Genomic DNA, 20,932 nt, shown 5'->3' on the forward strand with positions numbered 1-20,932 from the left:
ACCGCTGGATACCGTGGTTCAAATCCCGGTCACTCCATGTGAGATTTGTGCTGGACAAAGCGGAGGCGGGACAGGTTTTTCTCCGGGTACTCCGGTTTTCCCTGCCATCTTTCATTCCAGCAACACTCTCCATTCTCATTTCATAGCATCTATCAGTCATTAATAAATCACTTTGGGAGTGGCGACCCCATCGTACTAATAGCCTATATCTGCTTCATTCATTCCATCCCTGACCCGGTCAATGACTGGAAAACAGGTTGTAGGTTTTCATTTTCAATAAATTATTAAATACATTAAATACCAGGCTAGCCGTGTGAATTCAAATTGGCGGGTTCGATCCTGGCTCAGTCCGGTGCTCAAATACGCCAGCCTCGTGTCGGTAGATTTTATGGCACGTGAAACTCCTGCATGCCAAAATTCCAGCACCTCGGCGTCTCCGAAAACCGTAAAAGTAGTTAGTGGGACGTAAAACCAATAATTTTATTATAAAATACATTATAACGAGTATTTTTATCTATAGAATTTGTTGGTGCTGTTAAGTGAACACCATCAGAGGACCTGGTGCACGTTTCAAACTTATTTGAGGTAGAACTCCATGAATGAAAAATTCAGAATTTCCAATTTCTTCGCAATCATTTAAGAAAAGGCTAGGAAAACAACAGATAGGGAATCTGCCATCTGGGCGACAGCACTAAATGCAGATCAGTACTGATCGACTGTAACCTTCAAGGATTTAACCAGGGTTTGTTCAACTCTTCATACACTCACTATATTCATATTTTATGTAATTAATTTCAAAAACAACGTAAATGCAGACTACAGGACTGATAGGTTATGTACACAAATATTTCATTGATCAATATTTTAACTTTAAAAAATATATATATATAAGCTGCGGTTGTAGTTAGTCACTTGTTCATATTTTGCACCATGTGGAAGTCCGTTCGTTTGATTGGTAGAACCCCTCTAAGGAGCCATTGGACCTAGTAACGTGGAGCGCATGCGCTGTAGGTCTTCTGGTCAGAGTACCCATTTTGGTCACATGTGAGTATTGCAGCAAAGCGTTGCATTTTTACGAATTATTTTACTTGTTGGGCTTTCTGTGTGTGTTGTGGAGCTTCAAGCTTGTAGAGTGTATGTTAAAGTTCTCGAGAAACTTTGCTGTTTATCTTAATGTCTAGTTTTACGTATTTAAGAAGCTAATGACCGGCAGGTTTGGTTGACATTGCACGTTAGGTGAAACGTTGTTTCCCGCCATGTTGGGGTTTTATTTCGCCGTCTAGATTATTCTCTAGCTTAAAATTTTCTACCCAACACGGCATTTTTGGGACTTTATGCTTAAATAAAGTGCATTTTGTTTGAAGAACGCGTACACGCTTGCAGAAGTGACTGTGTTGTTGTAGTCCTGTTGGGTCTGGTATCCATATTTGCTGTGCAGTGAATTTTTTAAGTGTAATTTCTCACTTTCGTATGTATTTTTCTTTCAAATCAATTATTTAAAGATATTGGGACTACTTGTCAAAACGATTTCAAATTGATCTTTAATTCAGCCGAGTAGCATGGTTTTAACGGGGTAGCCTAGTTGTCCCCACATGGTCGATTCATTCGTATTCATTTGTTACGATTGTCACGTAATTGGAAAATACTCGTGGAATTGTATTTTGTCATCTTGCCCTTTTTTTCTCCTAATTTTCTTATCGCACTTTCTCTGCAGTGGACGGCGGAAGATGGAATTACTTAAATAATGAGCCATATGGGCTTACTGCAGTAATGCAACTTGTCAGATGTATATTGAACTTATTTCGGAAGTACTATTGTTTCCGTAGAACTCCGGGGTGCTGTCATATGGTTTTTTTGGTGAGAGTTGCCCTGTTTGACAAAATATTGAAACGTCTTTTTATTTTTGTTATTGCTAGTACACTTGAAAAATAAATAAAAGCTATTTTTTGGAAAGATCTGTGATGGGTGTTTACTGTTAAGGACAGGCATACTGTAATAATTTTTTGAGCTTATATATTTTATGCACCAGTGGTTAATTCATTAGAATGTCTGTTTAGTAGGAACCCCTAGGGCAATATTTTACTTCTATATATCTGGTTGCAATTTTGAAGGTTATGTGCATGTAGATCCTTAATGTCTTGAATATCAAGGTATAGTGCTAGCTGTGGTATTTTCTCTGGTGATGTGGCATGATAGTTCTAGAATAACTTGGTGTAGTACATTTTCTTAAAGTAACTTGCCTGCTGATGTGGCAGGTATACTGCTTTATTACATTATTAAATGTTTACTCTGAATGAGCAAGAAATCACTCAAACTTCTGAAGAAGGTTCTTGATTATTCAGGTGAACCTAGTTGGATGGTAGTAAACAGATGTTTCAAGTCTTTGTGTTTCCATTCACATGGAGAATTTGTCTTACAATGTAAGTGGTGTTTTTTCAGGGTAGAAATCTTAAATCAAATGACCATCCTTTACAAGGTATTCCACATAAGATTTTTTACATTTCAAATCCCTTATGATGCTATAAAACTTATGCTGCACATACTGAATTTCTACCATGCAAAATAGTCAGGTGTTTCATGCCAAGGAAGATATTTGAGCAAGAAGTTGCCATTGTGTAGTGATTTTTAGCTTAAGAAATTAAACTAAAATCCTAGTGGAGGTGATTATTGTTTAAGGTAAAGCTTCCGTACCCGATGTGCGAAAGTGAGGTTAGACATCCAACATGGCGCTACTCAGGTGACGTCATGTAACACTCAGCAGGCTTGCCAACTTATGCACTCTTAGTGACAAGACCACTGGCCTGGGGGCATAAGCCCCCATGTTAGAAGCCGCGGAGTGGCCCTTAGGCCTCTAGTGTCCCGCGTGACACCTCCATTGGTTTGGATAGTATTTATAGCGAGTTTTCTTACTTTTATTGAACTTTGAAATTCGTGGTTGTCTTGCTTTTAGCAAATATGGCAGCCCTGTACTTGCACGCGATGCAAGTTCTGCCAGAGACATTAGGAAACTTGTCCGGCCAATAGGAACACACCACACGGTAGCAATCAGCTGATTTACACAGCCTCTTGTCTTAATTCTTCTATATAAGTAAAATAATACTTTCTTGGGCGGGGAAGGATATCTCGTTTCTGCTGATTCAGGTATCGTTGCACATAATTTTTATGATTTTTATCATCCCTAAGTCTGCACACTGGGTAAGGAAGCAGCACCCTACTAGGATTATAGAGGATGGTTGTCTAGTTGTACTTAAAACAAGGTGAGGAGATTCGACGCAGGGTGATGCTCCTTTATTAATGTAGATGAGTGCCGATGGGAGCTTCCTTACATGCTATCAACTGATTGGATTAGATTTTGTTTACAGCTTTTCTTGATTGGTTTGTGCATGTCTAGGCTAGTGACAAAAAAACCCATTGGCCAACACATCAGGGGTGTTCAGCAGAAAACCTCTTGATGGGACCGAACCCCTAGCGGGGGCTCTGTTTCAAGTCTGCCATTGGTGTACATTAGAGGTTAAGTGAAGTTTGCAATTACGCCTGATTGCTTCGAATTGTGGGAAGAACGATATGCTAAGTGAATTTTTTCTTAAGGGTATTGTGTTCAGTTGTGGGTAATGGCAGAAGATTTCTATGGTTTGGTTATGTCAGTTTACTTTGAGGCAGGATGTAGGATTCTAGCATTGATGAACTCCTCTCCTCTACAAGCATTTGAAGGTAACATTTATTTTCTCTTGGATTGTTTCATATGCTACCCCCTCCCCCTTCGGTGGATGGTACCAAAATTAGTATCCCAATATAGATGGTTAGAAAATCGTAAATGATAGTTTTTCAGTTACTGTTAGTCATTTACTTGACAGTTTGATAAATAGTTCACTTGGAAAGCTGAAGATGACTGAGTGGTGTTAGCCTGCATTGTTTATGTACGTGTGTATACGAAACTAAAGGCTTGTTAAAACTAAAGGATTACATATAGTATGAACATAGTGGAGTTCATCTGCACTCTGATGAAAGTAACCGAAGAAAGAAAATGTGGTTAATTGAATTATCGGTAACTAATAACATTAAGTGAATTGTGCAAGGTAATATGCCATTCAACATTGACTTGGATTGTTGTAAAATTTACAAACTTCATCGTATAGATCCGTAGATACTTAAAACTAAAAATCAATGTTGGGTTTTGGTCCACCCAATCAATACTCACTAGAAGTGAAAACTATTTAATTATAAAAAACATATTAAATATATTTAGGGACATGTTTTTCTCTATTTGAGACTTCATCGGCCATAAAATCACGTGGCAGATTGATACAAGCCACAGAAATGAAGTTCCTACGTACTATGGTACAGAAGACAAAAAGGGACAGGGTAAGGAATGAAAGAATAAGGGAGGAAGTTGGTGTGTACCCATCCCTGAATGAAAAAGTGACAAGGGCCCATTTGAAATGGTTTGGCCATGTCAAACGATTGGACGATGGAAGGACAGCAAAACAATGGCTACACACAGTCGTGGCCGGAAAACGACCGGTAGGAAGACCTAGGAAGAAATGGCTGGACCAAGTGAAGGAGGACATAGGAACAAGAGGAGTCAGCTGGGATGTCGTCTTGAGAGAAGAGTGGTACATGGACAGACAGAAGTGGAGAGTGCTCGTAAACCACACCCGGGCAACTGGAGTGGAAAACTGATAATTCAGAAATTGAAGAAAATGGAAGAACCCAATGTCTTTTTAAAGACTATTTGAGAAAGTTATAAGGAGATTCCCTTAGTTGTGTTGAGCCAATACGGGACAAAATGAGATTTATAAGCTATTTGAAGAAATGTAAAAAGATATATATATACACATTAACGCAAATTGACCTCACTTCTTGCAAAAACCTTTTTTTTTTTCAATGTTAAAAATGAAATATGACAAGCCTGCCATAATGTCTCGTACAGAATACTTGTTTCTTAGTTTTTTCAGATCGTTTTTTCGAAGCAGTTTAATTCCTGTGGGTAGGGGCTGTAGAATATATCCACAGTATCTGCCTGTAGAATGGAAGTGGAAATGATCCTACATGTACAGTAATGCACTTTTATCCCGAAGCAGTCCAGTACAAAATTAAAAGAAATGTCTTGCAGAGAGCAAAGGGGAGGAAAGAGTACCTCATGGTTCAATCTTTAAGCCACTTGTTCTGGAATCTGATGACACTGCTGTTCATAGTTGAAGCTCTTGAGAATGTTGTCCAGGGTTCCATTATTCTCTTGTAGTTCTTAAAGAACTCCATTGCATGAGTTTATAGTTTGTAGAGTTCTGTTTTCTAGCTTGTTCAGGCTGTTTCATATTACCTTGAGTCTAAATAGTTCATTGTCATATGAAGCGACACTGCTTTAAATGCCATACTGAAACACTATGGGCCGATTGCAGAAACGATGACTTAGACATCGTCTACCTAAACAACGTCTAAATCATTCACAATCTTCCATTGCATAAACAATGTTCAGTCGATGTTTAACTAGACATCCCTTAAAATTTCAATTTTGGTTTGAAAATGGAGACAGAAGTATCTTTCATGCAACTCTTTGCTTGTCGCAACCAATGAAATTCGTTGGTGCGCGTGCCGAACGCCAGTCAGCTGTTTCTTTCTACACATTACTCAAATATGGCTGAGTATAACTTGCCCACAGATAAGAGTATCGCTTTCGGTGCAAATTAAATCTCATAGACACTAAAGCTACATGCCACCATACGGGAAGTGTAGCTTTCATTATAATGTTGTTACAGTGAGTGTAATCTACTCATAAATACAGTAGCTTCGACGAAGGGAAGATGAAGCAATAGTAATGTGTAACCGAGTGTGTTTTACGGGCCATATAGATGTAGCTTGCATTCTGAAGATCGTAGATTCGAAACTAAACATCGACAGCCGTGAGGATTGTTTTCCATAGTTTCCCTATTTTTACACCAGGCAAATACTAGGGCTGTTATTATGGCCATGGCTCTTCTTCCCCAGTCCTCTTTAAACGATAATCACCACCACTTGCCTTTTCCTATCTGATAGTTGTCGAAAACCTATGCGATAATATATATAAAAATCCCATACAACCTACTTTTTAGTTTTCACTATTATGTGTGTTTACCTGGCAGTAAATATAAGTGAATCTCTCCCCAGATCTTTTCGTTAAGCCAGGTGGCAGGAATGAGTAGCCATGTGGGGAATACATAAAAAATCATAACATTTTAATTTATTCCCCTCAGGGCATTTACCTGTAATATCATACAGGTAAACAGCAGAACTGAACTATTTTATTGTCATCACGAATTAAACATAACAGTATTTCATACATGAAGTTATTTTGCTCGATCATAATCGTGTAATACCGGGGCTTACCACTTGGTTGCTATGGAGTGTCATTTGGGTTTGTGACATTTTGCGGAATCGAGTGCTTGCATGCGATTCCACACTTGGAGACATCACTTGCATACGACGTTTAGGTTTGAGGTAGAATGAAAACCGTTCACTTGGGATTCCAGAACTGAAGCTTACACTGACAAAATAAAAACACTGAATTCTTGGAACAGCATTTTAAAGAATTTTATTCCAGAATTCGAAGCAAAACCCGTAGGCGAGAAGAATACTCTAGGTGAGCATTATAATTTTTTTTGTTAGTGGCTTTACGTCGCACCGACACAGATAGGTCTTCTGGAGCCAAGGGGATAGGAAAGGGTCAAGAGTTGGAAGGAAGCGGCCGTGGCCTTTATTAAGGTACAGCCCCAGAATTTGCCTGGTGTGAAAATAGGAAACCACGGAAAACCATCTTCAGGGCTGGCGACAGTGTTATTCGAACCCACTATCTCCCGGATGCAAGCTCACAGCTGTGCGCTCCTAACTGCACAGCCAACTCGCCCGATGTGCGAGTGTTATAAAACGTTTACTACTCATATATGGAAATACAGTATGTAATGCCCATATAAATTCTATAATTGTTTAGATGTACAAGTACCATTGATCCATTATATGGCTATATTAGTGAATTCCAGCTCAACTGGGAAACACTTGTTTAGTCCTTTGTCGTTTCCCGTTATTTCTTCTTTTATGTGGCCAAGCAGTTCGCAAAATGACGACTTTGACATGCGCAGGTAATTGAAAAACTTACTGTCATCGTCATTTAGATCGTAAAACAATGAATCCTCTAGTCAGCTGAGAAATATAGGATGTTTCTGCACTTTCCTAAACCTTCGTTTTTTCCTTTTTAATAGATCGAGAAGTAGTTCTTCGTAGGACGCCATTCTCTCAACTGACTATTCCCCAGTATGAACCGAGCAAGTATTCACAAGTTGCGCCACTGATCGCCTGGTACTTGAATCCACTGGTAACTAGTTGCGCCACTAGTCGCCCATGGCTAATAGCGGCTTAAGGAAGAGATCTGTGACTTTGACAATCCTATTTGATTACCCCAATCAAGACCTTTTCTTTAATTAATACTAGGGTATTTACAGTGATCCTTATGAGTTACTTTTACCCCATCTACACAGTAATTAAATCTGAGCAGACTTTTCTCTTGACGAAACATAACTTGACTTTTCACTCAAGTTACCATCATACCATTTTGTGCTACCCATCCCGCAACCTTGAGATCTTTTTGCAGTCTCTCATAATCCTACAATTTATTTTGGCAAAAGGTACCCTTGGTAACATTAGTACCATGCGTCACCACTTTCATGGCAAACATTTATGCACTGTATGACTGCCGTTTATTTCATGCGGGCAACGTGATAACACGTTGCACAAGTTGCCAACCTGTGTATTTAGGAACTAGGAGCAAGATTATTTGTGTGGTTTAGTGTGCAGCCGACCTGTTTTCTTGCCTGCGGACAGTATGTGTCGCGGGTGGCCTCCCTTGCACGTAGTAAATGACCTGTTCTTGCCGTGTTACAGCACTGCCTCTGTGGGCTAGTGGTGAAAAGCTGGGTAAAGCGTTGCGTCGCGGTCATAGAAAAAAAAATCTTTCCAAAGGGGGTTTTCATGAGATTGGCCTGGAGCTACTAAATGACCTTTCTTCCCGTGCAACAGCAGTGCATTCTGTGTGGGCTAGTGGAGTGGGTAGGCCTATGTATATTTGTGCTTTTATTCTGCGTGGATTGGTACTGGGTGCGGGTATAAAAGTCTTAATATTATAGAGATGCTGCATAGCACAGTGTTGTTTCAAACGGCAAGTTATTAACAATTTTAGGCCCGGATTTGAGTATTTATTATTTTTGTTTCCCTTGCAAAAATATGTTACACTATGTTACCTATGACGATGTCACAGATGTGACAACCAACCACAACAATCCCCCCTATGGGTAGGGGGCGGTAGAATAACACCCACAGTATCCCCTCCCTGTCATGAGGCAACTAAAAGGGGCACCAGGGGCTCTGAACTTTCGAGTGTGGATTCACTCTAACACTCTTCATGGCCCTTGACTTGGTTTGACCAATGCCTTCATTTTTTTGAAGTGTCGGATCCTTTCCAGATTTTCTTAGTGTTTTATAGAGGATGGTTGACCAGTTGTACTTGTTAAAACAATCACCACCTGACACAAACATGGCAGGACAATTCGCCTGGATACCAGGCCTCTAGTATATGTGACACTACTATACAGATGGCGCACAAAGATGGCGCGACCAGTGGTCTGGATAAGCAAAGGGGTCTGGGGGCGAGCCTCCGTGTTCGAACCATGAATCGACCCCAAAGCCTCAAGTATCATAACGCTACCATTGTGCTAGATAGGTTAGGTCTGGCTAGTGACAAAACAATTGGTCTGGGTTAGGTTGGGCTAGTGACAAGACCATAGGGTTAGGTGCAAGCAAAGGTGGTCTGGGGCCTTAACACTCCCAGTTTAGTGCTGTGAAGCAGCTCCCAGCCCCATGTAACATAACCCTTGATCTGGATTGATTAGGTCCGACTAGTGACAAAACCATTGATCTGGATGGGTTAGGTCCGGCTAGCGACAAAGCAGTTGATCTGGATCGGTTAGGTCCGGCTAGTGACAAAACCATTGGGCTGAATAGGTTGTCTTGCTAGTGACATCGATTGGTCTGGATTAGTTAGGTCCAGCTAGTGGCAAGACCATTGAGTTAATTGCAGGCAAAGGGGGTCGGGTGGTGGTGGTGGTGGTGATTGTTTTAAGAGGAAGTACAACTAGGCAACCATCCTCTATATAACACTAATCAGAGGGGGAAAATGGAAGGGATCCGACACTTCGAAAAATATCGGCCAAAGGAAGACAAGGGCCACGGAAGGGCGTGAAAATGAAAGGCTCCCTAGCTCTCGCAAACCTAATAGCGTCGGGGTCGGAAAAGAACAAGAGTTGACCAAGTGAGGTCGGATAGGATAGATGAAAGGGAGGAGCCTGGCACAAGTAAGTAGAAGGAATGCCAGGACTCAGCCGCGGGCCCCGTGGTCGCCAACCCACGCTTCAAAGTTCAGAGCCCTTGAGGCCCCTTTTAGTCGCCTCTTACGACAGGCAGGGGGTCGAGGGAAGCATGTCCTCAGGTTAGAGCCGCAAAGTGACGCCACTATTGGTCTGGATTGGTTAGGTCTGGCTTGTGACAAAATCATTTGTCTGGATGGGTTACGTCCAGTTATTGCAAAGACCGTTGGGCTGGAATTTTCATCACTGATGATGGGAATGTCATATCAGATTAAATGTTGGGGTCTATGGCAATGCTAGTAACTATTCCAGCAATGGAGAATGCCGTGTGCTACTGTTTATTAAGGTTATAAATGTACTTCTAGGGTGGGCTGGTGAGTCACGGGACATGTTAATGAGCATATCTCTCCTCTAAAGGGAATTCCACATAACATTTGCATCATTTCTACTTATGTTATAAAGCTTGCATGAACTATTACATTTTTACCCTTTACTCTTACCAACTGCGACATCATGAAATGTAATTTTTTTTTTTTTATCTCTACAAGGGGGATTGTAAAGTGTTCGAACCAAGAGCTTCCTGTAAAACTGCGTTACTGCGGCCATTGGTTATGGATAGGTTTGCAATCATGTCACGGAGTAGGATCAGTGATGTTAGTGCTGATTTTTTTTTCAATTTTACTTTCATTGTAATCTTGAAAACCTGTATACATGGGTGACCTTGTGCATTCCTAGAGATAATTAAGATGGCGCACGCGTGGCAGTGTTCCGTGTGATGACAAGGCATTTCTACATTTATACGTAGATTCCTTATATGATGTGCTACATGGATGACGGGAGACTTTTATGCAACTCGTGTATCCTTGATCATTAATACAATTGTGTGCGAGAGCGAGTTCCAAACCGTGTAGTCGTGTAATATAAACTATCGCATCTTTCTTTTTTAAACCTTCCTATAGTTATAAGAAAATACTGGAAATGTAGAGCTATTTCCTGGGGCTCCAGTGTGGATGTCAACATGGTGCAGTGCATTCAGTTGCTGAATTATAGATATTTGCAATTATGTGCAGACCGGTTGTCATAAGTATACTTAGCGAATGGGATGTGTATGATGTAACTGCTGACACTAAATGGGGAATAACGGTGAAGAAAAATCTTTGTATACTTGAATAAAATTGCACAAATGGGGCATTTATTACACTGCTCAGAGGGGCTATTAAATGGAGCCACAAACCGTACTGCTTTGAAAGTTATCACACCATACATACTAAGCAACCTAGTGAGTATATATTCAAAGTTTGAGGTTAATATCTTGAATACTTTCAGAGTTCTTTTCTTCATGGGGCCTAATTAGTGTTATAAGATCTTTTGCTACCATGTTTTTCTTTCATTCAGACCTAGATATACCTTATTGGATATTCTGTGATTTTTTTCTCTCTTCACCTGGTAGTCCTAGAGTGGAGAGTCTGATTCTATCCAGCGCCTCGCATTCGAAAAGTATGTGTTCAGCTGATTCCTCTGCTTCATTGCATATCCTACATATATTGTCTGTTAATACTCCAATTCTTTGTAGGTATTTCTTCAAATGGTAGTGTACTGTCAAGTCCTACTACCCATCTTATATTTTCTCTGCTGAGTTTCAACAGTTCTTTAGTGTGCTTCCTGTTTGGTCCTTTTATCAGTTCCTTTGCAAGCCTGCATCCTTGAGTATGTTTCCAATTCTCCATTTGTTTTTTTTGTACCTATTTTCCTATGTAGTGTCGGGCTTGTCCATAAGAAATCCTGCATACTGGTTCTGGGCCTACAAAAAGCATTTCTGCCCCTTTCCTGGCCAGTTTATCTGCCTTTTCATTTCCTTCTATACCTACATGCCCTGGTACCCATATTATTTTGACAGTGTTGTACTTTGAGAGCTACAGGAGAAGTGAATGGCAATACCAGACAATTCTGGATATTATCCAGACTGCTTCTAGTGCCTTAATGGCCGCTTGGCTGTCCGTAAAAATGAAAATGTTATTCCTATACATCATTTTCAGATTTTTTTCAAGGCGAGTGACAGCGATCACTACCGCTTGAAAGGCTGTAGTGTGTTTGCCCAGGTTCATCTGGATTGATCTCTCAGGTCTTCTCCCGTTGATCCCTCCTCCTGTGCCATCCCCAGTCTTTGAGCCATCAGTCCACCACACTATATCTTTTTCAGTATTCCATTTGTTGATATCCCCGTCCTCTTTTTTTATTATCTGGTTCTCAAATGGTTTTTCAAAGTTGGTATATGATCAGAAGGCCTGTGTAGAACTTCCTGTTATTACTCTGTTAATTTTAGTGTCCTAGATTGTGTCTTTGTGCATTCCAGCACACTGATTGTGCCAGTCTATATGAACTCATTCCAGCCTGTCCTTTTATGAAATTGCATAGCGATGGGAGGTCTAGTAAAGTATTCAACGCTTCTGTCGGTGTAGTTCTCATAGCCCCAGTTATGGCTATGCATGTCATTCTCTGTAGGCTATCCAATCTACTACTGAGGTTTCCTTGGCTTACTTTCTGCCACCAGATTATTGCAGCGTAGGCCATCAACGGTCTAATGATCATTGTATGTATCTACATTACCATTGATGGTCTTAGGCCCCATGTCTTCCTGACGGCTCTTTTACGTGCATACAGCAAGTTCTTGGGCCGGGTTATGTTCCTTTCTATATGTGGATTCCAGGTTAGATTTTTTTCTAACACTACACCTAGGTGCAGTGCCTGTTCTTCCATATATACAGGGTTTTTATTTATGCTTGGCAAGGACTTTCTTGCTCGACCTTGGCCGCCAGTGACGGTTCAGTTGCCGGCTACCGCGTGTGCGTATGTACGGTAGAATACGGTGCTCAAAATCATGCATTTTACTCACCATGTTTACAATTTATGCTCAAAATTATCATGCATTTTACTCACCATTTTTACAGTTTATGCTGAAAATGTTCCTCATGCGCTGCCAAACAGTCACCATCTCCTAATGAAGTTTCCGGTTACTAACAAGTTCTTCAGCACTGATGGATGAAATTGCAGCTCTGATATTGTCTTTAAGTTTAGTTTGTGAGGGTTGTTCCCATATACTACATTTTTAACATTCCCCAAAAATAAAAATCACATGCTGTTAAATCTGGGCTACGAGGGGGCACAGATTTTTAACTATGATTCTCGTACCAAACATGCTTCAGTAAGGAGATAACAACCTTTACGTCTATTTTTGTTTCCTGAACCTGTACGTTTAAATCTCTTCGCCAGTCGTTTTATTGTCCGATTTATAGGAATGGGTCTCCCTGAAAATTTTGCTCGAACTTTTGTCTTAACCTAGCACACGATTTTCTGCATTTAATGTAAGTATTGTGCAGATATACACGTTCACGTAACGAATGTTTCACATACATTACAGCACTATACACAATAACACTATAAAATACGACATAAAGTACGCAGTAGCTTCATTGAACACCCTACTATCTCAGAGCTCAGCTCTCAGCAACTGCAGGAAGTGCCGGAAACTGCGTGCGGTAGCGGCCTGTCATCGGCAGCCAAGGTCGAGCGAGAAGTCCTTGCCAAGCATAAAGACCCTGTATATATATCTTGCCTAAAAAGCTTCAGTGATCTCTTTCCCTCTAATTTTCTCCTTCTTGTGATAGGGACTAGTTATCTTGTTTGGGTTGACTGATAAGTTAAACTTCCCTACACTGGAGAAAGTGGACAACATAGCAATAATTCGCTTGTCCTTCCAAACCAAGCAAGAAGTGTTATCTGTTTGGAGTGCAATGTCATGTTTCATTCTCTTTGTTGCGGCTTTTCTCACTTGTAATGGTAGACCTCTCCTATTTACCATTACAGTGCCTGTAATATGGACCTTTAGTTTCAGTAGCTCAGCTGCAAGGTCGTAACTGGTATAGAACCGGTCCGTAAAGACATGAAACCCAGTTTTGTTGGTGGCTTGCAAAACTTTTGTAACCAAATGCATAACTATCCTGCAAGTGAAGGGTAAATCTTGCCTAACAAGTGATTGTGTGGCTATTGAACCATTATGGTTCAATAGCACATACGTATCCGGTACTAGTCTGACAGTACATAAATACGGAGTCCCCACTTTGTTGGTTTCTGCTTATTGTAACACTTAACACGACACGACCCTTGAAGCCTTCAGTGCTTTCATCAACACTCAGATTTTTTCCTGGAATGAAGTGTTCCCTGAATTTTGTGTCCAGGTACGATACTATATTTCTGACCTTCAAACCTCTAGATTGTGGGCCTGCCCTATCAGCATCAGGGGATGAAAGGTGGAGATTCCAGAATATCTGTAGAAATCTGTCTCTAGAGAACACATCTTTGTAGAACACCTGCTTATCCAATTAGTCTTCACTAAAATAATCCTGCATTTCTGCCTTACTGTTCATCCCCAGGTTGATAATTACACCAATAAATGCCGTCAGCTCTTCTAAAGTCACAGCTTTCCAAGTAAACCAGATAGATCTCTTCTGACGGAGTATTTTGCTGTATTTTAATTTCGGCAAATTTGTTCGTCTCGTGGACAATAGAGGATAGCAACTGTTCAGTAAAAAATAGGTGCCAGTACTCTAGTTCTATTTTAGGTCTGTTGCCACAACATATGAATCCACTGACTAACCTGCAAAGAAATTTGGGTAAATCCTGCATCACCAGTTCTCCACGATCTCCAAGGTATATTTGAAGTCAGCACTGTATGACTGGAACCGGGACAAGTCATAACACTACCGCCTCCTCTATGATTTCTTGCGACACTGATATCGATATAATCACTTGAATCACTAATGGATATATCACTTTCATCGCCAGATCCAAAATTTTTGTCACTTTCATGGTCACTATCAACAAAATCAGCCGAAAGAGACTCAAGAATCTTGGCTTCGGTCAGACTGTGCGCCACCATGTTGCTTCACGCGACTGCTTTCCATTGTCAAGGAAACGGAACAATTTTGCCGAGCAAAGAGAAACGAAAACACTCCTATTTGGTTTATTTCGGTTTCCGGAAGGGACCAGCACTTATGAAACGAAGTACAAAAGTCCTGGCTTGCCATGTAACCTAGCAATGAGCGGCGAAACATTTGTGTTGACTCAGGGTCGACACACGAGCTATAACTCTTAAGTGACAGCTGTTGACCTCAGGTCGACACACGAGCGGAAAGGGTTAAGTGATCTTTGCATGTGGTCCTGGATAACACTCATCACCTTACCTCGTACCACAATCACTAGGTCAACTGCATATCCTTGTGTATAAAAACCTTGTTCGTTGAGCATAGCTATGATTTTGTTCACCATGAGGTTCCATGGCAGAGAAGAAAGAACTCCTCCCTGAGCACAGCCTCGGTTGGCCCTAACCGTCAGCGTTTCTTGAAACAGGGTTGCTTTTATCTTTCCGTTGAACTTGGATTTAATCCATTTGACAGTTTTGCTCGCCTTGCTCTTTTCCAATGCTTTTATTATAGTCGCAGGTTGTATTGCTGAAGGCTCCTTCTGTATCTTGAAATGCTGCCAGTGCAATTTCTTTATATTCTAAGCTTTCCTCTAGTTTACAAACCAGCTGGTGGAGTGCTACTTCAGTGGATCTGCCAGGTCTATATGTAAACTGATTTTTTTTCAGTTGCTCTGTTCTTCTGATATACTTATCCAGAATTTTCTCCATTGCTTTCAGCATGAAGGAGGTTTAACATAATGGTCTGTATGCTTTGGCTTGGGCATAATTTGCCCTTCCAGGCTTAACTTCCACAGTTACAGTAGTTTGAGTTCAGCAGTGTAATATCTTTCTTGGAGGTTTGAACTACCTGGTGTATGAGGTTTCCAAAATTAGCTTATTTTTTCACCTCGTGCATTATTTAAGGCCCTTCTGTTTATATGTGCTGGTTCATTGATTCATAATATGAAGGATTCTCAGGATATCAGATTTATAGGAAATATTTGTACTCAAATACCATAAACGGCTGCGTGTTTTAATATTTCCTATCTTGTGCTGTGTGGGATGCCTTTTTTTTTAGCTAGGTTTTATTCAAATGATTTGATTTTGGAAATTGTAGGGTTGTCTTATATAAGTATATATTTACCCCAAAGATTTAAGTTACGGGAAGAAAAAAAAGTTAAGCTTCAGCTGACAATTGGCGAAAGGTAAGGTAGGGATACAAAAGCGTGGCTTCAACGTCGTCACCAGTAATAAACAGGGGTTACCAATACTGACAAATTAAGAGGCATTGTATGGAATTTCTTTCTGGTTCTTAAGACAAGAGCACTGGTCTGTGGGTGTAAGACCCCCCAGGTTTGGGTCCCAGAAGAGGCAAACAGTCCTCTAGCATCCCTTCACTGCGATTAGAAATGGTTGAAGTCCTGATACAAGCTTTATCGGAGACGATAGGAAAATTATCACAGCCAAATTTACAGTCTGTTTTAATTCTCCTATAAGCAAGAATACATTTGGAAGTAGGTTGGTGGGCCTCTGGCAAGCATAAAGGAAGTACCTATCTGGGAATCACCTCTTCCCATTTTTAAATTTCTACATCTTTACGTGGTTTCAAGAAGTTTATCTTTAGAAGTTTTGTAGTTGGTCTTACAGCCTGCAACAAAGCAAGTAGGCATTCTTTTCCTCAGTATGTTTGTAAGTTTAGTTCAACACTATGTTGACTAAATGAAAGCTTTTACCAAATCATGCGCTCCTCACTTGGCAATAATGTACAACACTTAGGTTCTTACCTTTGCAGAACACTACAGTACATGCACATTACAACTACTGATATTAACCCTCACATAGCAGTGGTGCTGCTTCTAGCGGATAATTCACCACAATCCCCATACTAGCCAGTAGTGATCAACTTAAGAGCTCGCCCTTTCTCTTCTATTCGCTCTGGTACCATTACCCCCTGTGGGTGGGGGGCGGTAGAATAACACCCGCGGTATCCCCTGCCTATCGTAAGAGGTGATTAAAAGGGGCCTCACGGGCTCTGAACTTTGGCGTGTGGGTTGGCGACCACGGGGCCCTTAGCTGAGTCCTGGCATTGCTTCCACTTGTGCCAGGCTCCTCACTTTCATCTATCCTATCCGACCTCCCTTGGTCAACTCTTGTTCTCTTCGACCACGGCGGTATTACGTATGGAGGTCTAGGGAATCTTTCATTTTCACGCCCTAAGTGTCCACTAATGACATATTTTCATACCCAAATAATCTGGATTAACCCCTAGCACAGGGTAACATTGGACATGGATATAAAACACATGCTAACTCTCTATGCACTTTCTGGGGGTAATTTTGGAGATGCTTGTTTACAGGTCAGGAAAGTTAATTACAAAACAATTTTACATTTTAAACGAATACTAAAAATCATACCTGCAATAATTATAATTGAATAAACCATGTACTATGTACACTGTATGACCATTGATCCGTACCTTACATCACACACTTCTGTCACTCCTTTTGTGACTCTAACTTCTGTAACGCGAATTTTCAGATGACCAACAGCCGTAGGACATTTAAAACGGGCAGCTTATTCCCTGCTACAAATGTTCGTTTCTCTGTGGAAACTTGCCGGTTAAACAGGTTAAAGGCTAGGGGTCGGGATATAGTGCCATATGTGAAATACTTATTTGATTACAGTTTGCATGAAGGAACAATACCAAATGAAAGGGAAACTGCAATAGTAGCCCCAGTGAAGAAGGGAAAGGGAGACACATAAAGCAGATGATTACAGGCCAGTCATATTGACGTGTTTAAGTTTTGGGAAAGCATTCTTTCAGATTATATTATACATGTTTGCAAAATTAGTTTGATAGAAGCTTACAAATTTTTACCAGTGTAAATATTAGGGATGGACACAGGGTTACATTACAGAATCATTTCAGTTTCCATTATAGTATAATATTAGGTTGGAATATTAGGATATAAAAGTAACATTACAAGTTGCAGGTCAACTTTCAGGAGGAACAGTCACTATACCTGCTGCCTCTTGCAGCTGCTAGTCTTACCTTAAGTACATAAATAGCCCTACTCTATCTCTCCAACTCTCTCCCACTGTCCTTTTCATCTGCTCATCATTCACATTCTTAACTATTCCTAGAAAAATGTTTGCAGTGACCCATTTACACTTTGAGAACTACTGTAATATTTTAAAACCTTGATTTATGAAAAGTGCTGCAACTGCTATGTAGCTCTGTGTATTCCTAGATGTGCAAAGGATCTGTAATTAAATATACCCTGGGACCCAACATTATAAAATATGTTGATTGGGTGTCGCACACTGTTTATATCCTGCCGGAGTGAGGGATAAGAAAATAGTCCTATCAAGCAATACATAAGCAGATTTGAAGATCCAGTACTTTATTTTTGCTATTTGTGTGGGTTACTGTAGTCACGTCCTAGTTCGTGAACCATGGGCAACGGCTGAGTGGCCTAGTAAGTGGTCTTGAGAGTCGGAATACCAGTTGCTATGGAATGGGAGTGGGCATCTCGGACATATTCTGAGTCATGGCCCTCCTTGTGCTCAGGCGGCTAGGACTATACAATTCACCGATGGTCCATAACCTGTTAGGGGAGAGATGCCCACTTGGACTATGTGCAAGTAGGGCAGTATCCTGCTTCACGACTTTACCAAGCTTGAAACATTTTAAGCAGTCCTCGGACTTATGGGAATAACGGAGTCCCACTCCCATTTGACAAGCAAGGGACTCCTTGGAAACAGCTTGGCGAACGAAATGGAATTCGATGGGGAGCTATCAATATTAATGGGGCTTATGGAAGAAAGTAGAACTAGCTGAGTCAGCAAAGAGGATCCATCTGGATGTGCTAGGAGTAAGTAATATTCGGGTAAGGGGAAATAACGAGGAAGAGAGAGATTATAAAGTGTACTTGGCAGGTGTTAGAGAGGGAAGAGCAGAGTCTGGGGTAGGGCTCTTTATCAGGAATACCATTGCACGCAACATGGTTTCTGTTAGGCATGTACAGTAAATTAGCGAATGATGTGGGTAGATTTGGCAGTTGGAGGAATTAGGACAAGAATTGTCTCAGTGTATTCATGTGAGGGTGCAGATGAGGATGAAATTGACAAGTTTTATGAAGCATTGAGTGACGTGGTCAGGGTCAACAGCAAGGATAGAATAGTGCTAATGGGCGATTTCAATGTGAGAGCTGGGAATAGAACTGAAGGATACGAAAGGGTGATTGGTAAATATGGGGAAGATCAGGAAGCTAATGGGAATGGGAAGAGTTTGCTGGGCTTCGGTGCTAGTATGGGTTTAGCAGTTACAAATACATTCTTCAAGCATTAGGCTATTCGCTGCTACACATGGGAGGCTGGAGGTACTAGATCTATAATAGACTATATATCTTAACCGACTTTGAATTCAGGAAATATGTTAGGAATGTATGAGTTTTCCAGGGATTTTTTGATGATACAGACCACTATATGATCTGTAGTGAACTAGGTATCTCTAGGCCTAGGGTAGAGAAACTGAAATCTCTCTGCAAACGAATAAGGGTAGAAAATCTACAGGACTAGGAAATTAGGCTGAAGTACATGGATATGATTAGTGAGAAATTTCGAACAGTGGAAAGTAAGGAGGTTCAGGATATAGAAAGTGAATGGGTGGCATAAAGGGATGCTGTAGTAGAAACAGCAACGGAATGCCTAGGAACAACTGTGTGTAAAGATGGGAAAAGGCGAACATCTTGGTGGAATGATGAAGTGAGAGCAGCTTGTAAATGTGATAAGGCCTATCGGAAATTGCTCTAAACAAGGGCCGAGGCAGACAGGGATTTGTACGTAGATGAAAGGAACAGAGCGAAACAAATATTTGTTGAATCCAAAAAGAAGTCGTGGGAAGATTTTGGTAATAACCTGGAAAGGCTAGGTCAATCAGCAGGAAAACCTTTCTGGACAATAATAAAGAATCTTAGGAAGGGAGGGAAAAAGAAAATGAACAGCGTTCTGAGTAATTCAGGTGAACTCATAATAGATCCCAGGGAATCACTGGAGAGGCGGAGGGAATATTTTGAACATCTTCTCAATGTAAAAGGAAATCATCCTGGTGGTGTTCCAAACAGCCAAGCTCATGGGGAGGAGGAAAAAGATGTTGGTGAAATTACGCTTGAGGAAGTGGAAAGGATGGTAAACAAACTCCATTGTCATAAAGCAGCAGGAATAGATGAAATTAGACCTGAAATAGTGAAGTATAGTGGGAAGGCAGGGATGAAATGGCTTCATAGAGTAGTAAAAATTAGCATGGAGTGTTGGTAAGGTACCTTCAGATTGGACAAAAGCAGTAATTGCAACTATTTATAAGCAAGGGAACAGGAAGGATTGCAACAACTATCGAGGTGTATCTCATTGATTAGTATACCAGGCAAAGTATTCACTGGCATCCTGGAAGGGAGGGTGCGATCAGTCGTTGAGAGGAAGTTGGATGAAAACCAGTGTGGTTTCAGACCACAGAGAGGCTGTCATAATCAGATATTCAGTATGTGTCAGGTAATTGAAAACTGTTACAAGAGGAATAGGCAGTTGTTTTGTAGATCTAGAGAAAGCATATGACAGGGTACCAAGGGAAAAGATGTTCGCTATACTGGGGGACTGTGGAACTAAAGGTAGATTATTAAAATCAAAGGCATTTATGTTGACAATTGGGCTTCAGTGAGAATTGATGGTAGAATGAGTTCTTGGTTCAGGGTACTTACAGGGGTTAGACAAGGCTACAATCTTTCACCTCTGCTGTTCGTAGTTTACGTGGATCATCTGCTGAAAGGTATAAAATGGCAGGGAGGGATTTAGTTAGGTGGAAATGTAATAAGCAGTTTGGCCTATGCTGACGACTTGGTCTTAATGGCAGATTGTGCCGAAAGCCTGCAGTCTAATATCTTGGAACTTGAAAATAGGTGCAAAGCGTATGGTATGAAAATTAGCCTCTCGAAGACTAAATTGATGTCAGTAGTTAAGAAATTCAACAGAATTGAATGTCAGATTGGTGATAGAAAGGTAGAACAGGTCGATAATTTCAAGTATTTAGGTTGTGTGTTCTCCCAGGATGGTAATATAATAGTAGTGAGATTGAATCAAGGTGTCGTGAAGCTAATGCAGTGAGTTCGCAGTTGCGTTCAACAATATTCTGTAAGAAGGAAGTCAGCTCCCAGATGAAACTATCTTTACATCGGTCTGTTTTCAGACCAACTTTGCTTTACGGAAGCGAAAGCTGGGTGGACTCGGGATATCTTATGAGTTAGAAGTAACAGACTTGAGAGCAGCAAGAATGATTGCTGGTACAAACAGGTGGGGACAATGGCAGGAGGAAACTCAGAATGAGAACGTAAAGGCTAATTTAGGAATGAACTCTATGGATGAAGCTGTACGCATAAACCGGCTTCGGTGGTGGGGTCATGTGAGGCGATTGGAGGAGGATAGGTTACCTAGGAGGGTAAGAGAAGTAGAGGTTGACCACGACTACGATGGTTACTCGGTTTCTATCGATTTGAAGATGAGAGGTATAGAACTAAATGAGGCCACAACA

General features: G+C 40.8%; 1 protein-coding gene across 3 annotated transcripts in view; it reads left to right on the forward strand.

Annotated features, from left to right (window-relative positions):
• Positions 1-893: 893 nt before the first annotated feature.
• eEF5 (eukaryotic translation elongation factor 5) overlaps positions 894-20,932 on the forward strand; it is a 71,965-nt gene continuing 51,926 nt past the window's right edge. Inside the window, exon 1 of one of the 3 annotated variants that reach the window (XM_067138614.2) lies at positions 894-1,044. The gene's annotated coding sequence lies outside the window, so the exon portion shown is untranslated. Of the gene's footprint in view, positions 1,135-1,838; positions 1,858-20,932 lie in introns of those variants that run through there. The other 2 variants (XM_067138615.2, XM_068225691.1) reach the window with 2 other exon arrangements.

This window comes from Anabrus simplex, chromosome 1 (genome assembly GCF_040414725.1).
Source record: "Anabrus simplex isolate iqAnaSimp1 chromosome 1, ASM4041472v1, whole genome shotgun sequence".
NCBI lineage: Eukaryota > Metazoa > Arthropoda > Insecta > Orthoptera > Tettigoniidae > Anabrus > Anabrus simplex.